General features: G+C 39.3%; 1 pseudogene; it reads left to right on the top strand.

Moving 5' to 3' along the window:
* Positions 1–1,099: 1,099 nt before the first annotated feature.
* Positions 1,100–9,218, top strand: LOC134616232 (uncharacterized; annotated as a pseudogene).
* Positions 9,219–9,566: the final 348 nt, after the last annotated feature.

The raw sequence follows: 9,566 nt of genomic DNA on the forward strand, positions 1-9,566 counted from the left end.
GGTACTCTAAGAACCGGTTTTTGGCATTCTTGCGTGCTCATACTGCATTAGGATTATGTAGTTGATACTTTTGCTGCTTGATTGTTTGTGCTATCTTTCTGTCAATAAAGGTGGCAGTGGTCGACGAAAGCTCACTGTAATTCCACCTGAAACAGAAGGATATTCTGTCAAAACACTGAAAGCTGTGTCAGGAGGTGGCAAATCCACTTTTTACATTGTACCTCTTCAGGAAACATTAGACACATCTCCTCTACCTCCCGACTCACAGCACTTTTCAAAGATGCCAAAGAAGATATGTTACCGGTGTAATGAAGTTATGCCTCTGCAGATGCTTGCAGTACACATCAATACGTGCAAAGGAAAATTCTCTCCTGATGAGACTGATGATGAGGTGAGACAATTTTGATGAAATCAAAATGAGCAATTTTGATTAAATAATATAGTATCACAATTACTGTTTTTTAATTCTGCAGGAATCTGAGTTATGCATTGTGAAAAGCAAATGCAAGGTAAACCTAGCACATTACTAAAAACCATAGTAACTACAATGAATTTTGTATCGGTAATGATCTTTTTCCCACTATGCATAATATGTACCCCTTTTTTGAAATTGTAGGTTATTTGTCCAATATGCACTAAGGACTTTCCTGAAGATGAGATCACAGTCCATGCGAGTCTGTGTGGGGATAGGTAATCTTTTTTCAGCCGTTTATGAAAAAATGTTAATCAGTAACAGTCCACGCAAACATATGTAGTTTTCTTTTTTTAAACTTTGTTTCGTCAACAGCTTTCAATGCATGGTCCCTGAAGAAAATGACCAAACTACAGGGACACCAGCTCAAACTTCAGTATGCACAACAGACAGGTACTTTTTGCTCTATTATAGTTCATATACACACTATTATGCAGAACCATTTGTTAAAATTATGTGTAAGATCTTTTACACAATAGCTGGGGTTTAATTTCATATAAAACATTTTATGATCACACTACTTTAAATTATTGTTAAAGATTGAACATGCTGCAATAATTTCTAATCACGTTTAATGTGGTAGCCTCTTTTAATCTAAAGATGATTGTTTTTCTTTGAGAACTTAGGATGTTTTCTACCCTGTTTTTGTTAAGCGTGGAAGTTGTATTGCGTTGCCTTGAACGACAAGTCGACACCACAACAGAATTTAAGTTGTGTGTGGACAGAGAAGACCTTCCAGACAGAGGCATTCTCCAGTGGCAGAGAAAAAAATCTGCATCTCCCACCAGTGTTCTTAGGGTGGTTTTCATTGGAGAGGCAGGCGTGGATACAGGAGCACTTAGGAAAGAGTTTTTGAGTGGTGAGTTGCCTATTACCTGTTTTGTCCTAGTGTCAATAAATAATGGATAACTTAAAAATGCGGATATTTTTTGTATGAAAGACATGATTTCAGGTATTGAAAGCAGATTCTTTTAAGGACCTGAGAACAAGGGCAAAAACCCCAAGTATTCTCTGACCGATCTTGATAATGAAAACTTCAGGTTGGTTACATACGAGCTTTGTGTATTACATTTAATACGCATCCGATATTTTTGTAAATGTTACCTGAAAATGAATTATAATCACTTGTCTACACAGAACTGTTGGTGAAATAATTGCAGTCAGCCTCGCCCAAGGAGGCCCATCTCCTGCCTTTTTCAAAGAATGGTGCTACAATTTCCTCTGCTCAGGAGAGGTTGAGTTCAGCTGTCTGTCTAAGGAGGATGTTGCAGATGTGGAATCTTCCCTGCTCATCAGCAAAGTGAGCACCTGGTTTAGCTCTAGCACATGATATATTATGAGTATGGTGTTTTTAAACACTTTTAACCTTCTGTATTTCCTCTTTCACATTATACATTTCCAGGTTGAAGATGCAGCAGACATGCAGTCTCTGATGATGTGGGCTGATGAAATTGTCAGCTGTGGATACACAAACCAGATAAAGATGGATAGTAAGGAAAGCATGATCCGGTAAGGGAGAAAAAGTCAGAGAGATCATTAACCCATCCCCCCACCCCCAACTAGTTTTTCATTTTGGTTTTTTTGTTTGTTTTTTTTGAAGTGCCATTGTCTTACACTCTACAACAAGACTGATTCCAGTGCTACAGCAGCTCAGAAAGGGCATGGAACTGTATGGTCTTGTGAACCTGATGGCTGTAAATCCTGAAGCTTGCCACAGTTTGTTTGTTCCTGGGAAAATCCTCAAAGTAAGTATTAACATAGCAGCTTCAGTCTGATCCGAAGACAGTCCACTTATCTGTACTGTAGTTATCCTGTATTTATTTATTAGTTTTGAATGAACAATATATCTATAATATAATCTACTTTATTTCCTTATTTACAGCCAGACGCTGATTTCATTATGATGAGCTGCCAACCACATTTCAGTGAAAAGGGGACATCTGGGGAGAGAACTGAGAGGAAGATCATAAATTTTTTGCAAGATTTCTTGCAGGAGATTGAAGCATCAGGTACTATATAGTATTAGCTGTATATACCTATAGTATTGTATATATACCGTATGCATCTGTTAAATATTTTTGCTTTAACATGCAGGGCACTAGGAAGTATTCTTAGTTGTTAATTTAAAACATTGTAATCCAGATTTTCAAACATCACAGATGGAAACACAGGCGGTGCAGGTGGTGAAAAATCAGAGTCTCTTGCTGTCCAGCATGTGCTCCAGTGGATGACCGGCCAGTCCCATGTTCCCATCCTTCCTGATGAAAAGAGACATTTCAAAATAACATGCAAGTTTGACCACGAATGTAAGGAGCGGCTGGGAGATCACCCAATTTGTTACCCAGTTGTGAGTGCATGCACTTGTACTGTGACTTTTCCAGTGCAGCATCTGGACTCTTAGACAGTGTTTAAAACCATAATGAGTGCAGCAGTTAGATATGGTGGTGGATTCCACAGAGTTTAACACATTGTTGTCTTGTAATTTGGAAACTAAATGAGTAAAAATGTTTCTAAACATTAGCTGTTAAGATGTTCGTAGCTGTTTCATGAAAATGACAAGACTTCAAAACTTTGTGTAGGGTCCTACGTTGATAGATAATAAGCAAGTGCTTTGTTTGCTTGTCTACTTGTAATCTGAATGTTTCAGCAAAGAAATCCAGTATTTGAGAACTTAAAAGAGCGTTGACTTTCACGTCCATGTTAAGTGTCACTGTTGGTTTGACACCTGTAGCAAGAATTGTATGTACAGGTCACGACCGTGTGACTCAGAATGTTCCAAGGGATTAATTGTTCTCTGAAGTCCCTCCAGGGTTTCCTCATCCAGTGGGCATTCAACTTCAGGAACCACAACTGTGCTGTTAGATTCTTCTTGCAGTACAGCACTCTCCCAGTCAATGCCTGGATCCTGAAGCTCCTTCAAATCCACAAACATATATAACAGTCATTATTCCAGAATAGGTACTCTTGGGAGTAATGTTATTTTGTGTAAGCGTTTTTTCCAATAAATACAACAATTTAAAAAGAATGCCTTTGTTTTCATGTTCTTCTTACTGTAATTTAGATTAGTGGTAACTGATAAGCAAGAATGTATAAAATCACCAGAAGCATCTCCCAGATGTGCTACAAGTGTTTAATATGTTAATTTCAGAAGAGCAGAGTTGACTGCTAACTAAAATTTTGAAATTCAACATTTAAATAAATTTAAAAAAAAAATCTGATTATGATCTGGTACCTCAAGTCTCTCGCCCTCGTCCAGCTCTTGTAGATGTCCCATACACCAGAGCTGTTCAGGAGTGAGACCACCTTCTGTCCTGAGGGGATGATTATTCCATCCTCCAACAAAGGTGACAAGATCTGCTCGGAGTCGAGGGACAAAGATGTAGTGGACACCAAAGAGATGAATGACATCTGAAATGTCAAGCAGGCCATCCTCCTCGAGTGAGTGAAGAATATCATGGTACTTGCTAGTGACTGCAATCCAGACATCACGCCAAAGTCGTTCTACTCTGTAAATACATTTGAATTTGGATTTCTGGTATTTCATGCTTCAAATCAATATCAGAACTGCTACAACAATCTACCCATGCAGTCAATAATAATATAAAAAACATCAAAAGACTAACCTCTGATTGTGCTGTTCACACTGCTGACTCATGACTGTGTAGCAACACACAGTTCAAATCACATCATTAAGTTCGCTGATGACACGACCGTGGTGGGTCTCATTAGCAAGAACGACAAGTCAGCGTACAGAGAGGAAGTGCAGAGGCTAACGGTCTGGTGTAAAGACAACAACCTGTCTCTGAATGTTGACAAGACAAAAGAGATGGTTGTTGACTTTAGGAGGACACGAGGCGACCATTCACCGCTGAGCATCTCCTCTGTGGAGATCGTCGACAGCACCAAATTCCTGGGCGTCCACCTGGAGAAAGACCTCGGCTGGTCCCTCAACACCAGCTCCCTGCACAAGAAAGCCCAACAGCGTCTCTTCTTATTGAGAAGAGTGAGAAAGGCCCAGCTTCCACCACCGATCCTGACCACCTTCTATAGAGGAACTATCGAGAGCATCCTGAGCGGCTGCATCACTGTCTGGTTTGGGAACTGTGCCATATCGGACCGCAAGACCCTACAGCGGATAGTGGGAACAGCAGAGAAGATCATCGGGGTCTCTCTCCCCTCTATTAAGGACATCTACACCACACGCTGCATTCGCAAAGCCACCAGCATTGTGGCTGATCGGACACACCCCTCTCACACACTCTTCACACTCCTGCCATCTGGAAAAAGGTACCGAAGCATTCGGGCACACACATCCAGACTGTGCAACAGCTTTTTTCCACAAGCCATCCGTCTCCTCAACAAAAAGGGACTGGACTGATAAACACACACACACGCGCACACACACACACACAAACATTATCACTCAGCTTAACTCAACTACCTCAAAGCATTGAGACTGGACTGACTAATCAACACAAGCGCAAACACACTGACCTACACCACCAAACTATCGTATACACCAACCTGTAAATGCTCTTTTGCACAATATTATTACTGGATTTTTTGCACTAATTTCTTTACTTCCTAGTCTTCCTTAGATAGTTAGATAGTTAGTTTTTGTTAATTTATGTTGTAATTTATGTTAGGTCAGTCTGTCTTGTCTCTGCTAGCCAGCTAACTAGGCCTCTTAGTTAGCTAGTTTAGTGTTTTCTGTTAACTTATGTTGTAAATTTATGTTGCATGTAGCACCTTGGTCCTGGAGGAACGTTGTTTCGTTTCAATGTGTACTAATTGTATATGGTTGAAGTGACAATAAAGCCAACTTGACTTGACTTGACTTGACTTGACTTGGACACTCTTTCCAGATATGAAACTCGCTCTCCCTGTTCCTCTTGTGGCAAACATGAAATGTGCAATGTCCAGGTTTTCTACTTTTCTGCCCTAACCCTATGATAAAAATACATTTTTAAGGAATTTTTAAAGTTTTCTTTAATGAAACTTGTTGCTAGCATATAAATTTAATCAGGGCATAAAACCTTGATGGCAAGCCGTGAAGCTGGGCTGATCTCAGGAAAAATGAGAATGCAGTTTTTGCCCTGTTGTTAGTTGCTGCATCCAAGTACAGGACCTGCAGTAAAAACAAATGGAAAATTAAAGATCTGGTTTCAGATCATATATAGTTTTTCAGTTAATAATGCAGTTTCATAATAAGTGTTCAAGGAATATTGTACGGTTCTATGTTCATAACCATAATTCAAAGCTTGAGTAGTCTATACATCAATATTGGTAGTACTTATCAAAAAATAAAAATGGCCTTTTAGTTTAACCTTTTTTTTTGTAAAGAACTGATTATAAATTTAAAAGAAAATTGCAAATCGTCCACTATGTTGGCTTGCTGAATAATTGATGTTCATAAAAAAATAACCTAATACAGCTCTCATTTCAAAACTACCAAATATTCTACATAACAGTTTAAATTTTACCTTCCTTGAGTAGCCATCCACTCCACCAAAGATCACAACATTGTACCTGTTTCAGAGGGAAAACAATCTCACTAAGGCTTGATTTGCAGAACATGTAAGACATTGAAAATACATTTTTCAGTATGCACACTTGCCACTGATTTAAACTGGACACTTGTCAGGTGTGCTGAAAATAATACCAACATTTTTATATGTGAAAGTGGATAAGTTCAATGAGACTAAATATTTTAGTTCTCTTGTCATGAAGTTTTCAGGAGCACTTACCATATTGTGTGTTGATAGGCTTGTTATCATGGAAAATATCGATATACAAAGTGTAAATAATTGCTCAAGAAAATTTACAATTAACAATATTACTGGTTTTGTTACACATCCTGTAATCCTTTTAATTAATATTACTCTATCAAGTGCTTTTTAAAATATTATAAATACACTGAAAGACCTATCAGATAAGGTTGATTAAAGCAGATTTAAAGTATAACGTGCATCTTTCTGCCCAACTTGTGTTAGAGCTATATAAGTGGGTATTTTACCTTATTAGCTTGTGATTTGTGTCTATGTGGACCAGGGAGAGAGGGCCTCGCACCGAGTAGCTTCTTCGTACAACACAGCCTAGTTCTGTGATCCTTGTGAAGATCCCTACAGCGTCAACTCGATGCATGGAGGCCATCATTCTCCACCACTGAACACGGAGACCCATAGAAACCAAATGTCCTTGAACCATTCGATAGCCAGCATTTGGCATCTGATTTTTGATAGCCGATATGATGTTGTCCAGCTCTTGGTCATTCATTGTGCTGTATGTTCCTCTCACAGACAAGTCAAATTCTTGCATCCTCCTAAAGATTGTTCTTCTTGAAACACCAAGACATTTAACAATGCAGCTGACTGGCAGCTGAGTGTCCAACAAGTTCTTCGGTTTTTCTCTCTCTAGTACGATTTTGGGGTGGCCAGGTCCCAGACCAACTTCTGTTTCCAGTTCAATAATGGCCACAGAGCTGATGTTAATTTCACACTGAACCAGATGATGAATGTTTTGTAGAGCCTCTGTAATCTCTGACAGACCGCCTATTTGCTGAGAGAAAGATTCAAACAGAACAAGCTCATGACGAGTCAAGAACTCCAAATAATCCAGATTTCGTGGTTGTTGGTTTAAAGCAGCTTCCAGTTTAGAGAGGAGTCTATGCATCATTTGCTGTCTCAGTATGTCCTGTTAAAAGCAGCAAAGAACATGGACAAGTAGTTAGAAAAATACAATGAAATGATGTATCTCAGACAAAAATAAACAACCCATAAAACGAACTACATGAGGTACATCATTTTTCAAGTTTGCATAGTTTGCAAATTAGCTAACGTCAGTTATCAAGCGAATAATAATAATAATAAGAATAAGAATAAGAACAACTTTATTTATCCCGAGGGAAATTCTTTTGTCATGTACATGCTCAAAGCAGCAGGAGAGACAGAGGAACAGATGAATAAGATATAAGATATACAATATATACAATAAGAATAGTGTACAGTAATATACAGTAGGATAGTGCAAGACATAGTATCGGATAACTCTAACGAAGTAATATACATAACTATATCCTGGTGAATAAATAACTTAACTATCAGTGCAGGCGATTCTAATAATGTACAAAATGATTTTATATTACTTACATGTGGCCGGGACATGCTGTTTTCATGCTGCTGTTCAGTATTCGACGACATAAAAGAGACCTACTCAAATATAATTTGGAGAAATGAGTCAGTTGGCATGGTTGTATGAGGCAACTACTACACCAACGATAGTCTTAAAAAATAATATATTTTAAAATAAAATAATTAAAGATATTATCCACAAATTGGGGTTTAATTGAGTTTAGCTGGATTTAGCTACATTTCGGACAGTGTTTCCGGAATGCAGCAGCTAGCGAGCTGATTGGAGACCGTAAGAGCCAATCAGAATTTTTGAAACCAAGTCTGTGATTGGTTGGTTTTGTGGCACACTTATAACGGTGTACAGAGAGTTGAGCGCACGCAGCAGAGAATGTTGTGAGCGCAAGCAACACATTGCGAGCAAGCGCAAATGAAAAAGCTGAGCGAGAGGGGGTGCTATTGTGTGTGTATATGGATAAGCGCAAACACTGAAATACATTTTTTGCACGCAGCAATGAATTTTGTTCACTCAAATTCAGCTTTTGTACGCTCAAAATAAATTTCTCCTCAAAATGCAACACTTGCACCTGCATTTTTTTTTTACGTGCGCTCAAATGTTTTTTACGTGCGCTCAGAATAGTGGCACTGAAATAACGCCATAATGGAGAGTAAACCGGAGTCAGCTGCCACAACAAGATCATTGGTTATTTTTATAAGTGCTGTTTCAGTGCTATGGGAGGGACGAAAACCAGACTGGAACTGTTCATACAGATTATTATTAGTTAACTGTGAGTGGAGTTGTGTGGCGACTATATTGCCACATGACAACGGAGAGTGGTGTCCACTAACTGCAGGAGGACTAAAATTAATTGACGAGGTTTACTCTGTATCCCAGTTTGCAGAAGTTTAGAAGCACTAAATCAAGACTTGAAATATGACTTCAATTGAAACTCTAAATTGGAGTATTTTTGCACAAAAAACAAAACGCATGTTAGCTTCAAAAGTTAACAAATTGACAACAACTTAAGGAAAACAAGTATAAACTGTAATAAGAAAGTAAAACATGTAATACTTTTTTTTTCACACGCACGAGATCGGGGTAGGATCAAATGATAGGCTTGTACAATTAACATTGAAATCATGGCAGTTTTGAGTTGTGCGCATGCGCAGTAACAACAAGTAGGACAGCTTGATAGTTAGTGTGTTTTGTCAGAACACCGGAGTCACGAGGTTGGCAGGTGTAAACAAACCCGGGGGAGTGGAGTCGTTGAGCTGCGAAAAGTCACTGGGCTGTTGCCACGTCTCAGTCAAACAGAAAACGTCAAACTTACGATCTGTGAGCGTAATGTTCTTATTCCTCTATGAATAAAACATCAAGAATTCCTCCTTGTGCTAGCTTCAGCTAGCTGTTTATTGTTTTTCTACCAGCGCTGACTTTCTTCTTCTATTCTGTATATCTTATTGATTCCAGAGCGCCCCCTGTGGGTAGCTTCAACAATAGCAGCTATCATTACAGTGAGGAGATCCCAAACGAGATGCCCCTTGCTCGTAAGCTAGCGGATGTTAAAGAGGCCGAAATTGACATCGGTGCTGTCAGACTGAACAAAAGTGTTAGCTGACCTGGGCAGGCTGGCTAAAACACTGTGGTCAACAGCCCTGTCAAAGTTCCATGGAGGACGACGAGAAGTGGACCAGAGGGACTGTATTGGCTTAAAGTCGTCATGGTGAAAATTCCGAGAGCCCAGGAGAATGTACTTTCGGCGAGGGAGGAATGCAGCCAGGTGAAAGCCGAGTATTGGTAAAGTCCAACACTAGGTCAGTAGACCAATGACATAAAAATCCAAACCCAAACGAGCAAGACGCAGATCCTGCCAGGACAAAATTATGGACAAACAGTCAGGTGCAAGGGCGTAGATTTGGCATGGACAGAAGGGACATGTCCCCACCAATAATTTGATCTCTTCGAG

The sequence above is a fragment of the Pelmatolapia mariae genome, linkage group LG18 (assembly GCF_036321145.2).
Source record: "Pelmatolapia mariae isolate MD_Pm_ZW linkage group LG18, Pm_UMD_F_2, whole genome shotgun sequence".
NCBI classification, from domain to species: domain Eukaryota; kingdom Metazoa; phylum Chordata; class Actinopteri; order Cichliformes; family Cichlidae; genus Pelmatolapia; species Pelmatolapia mariae.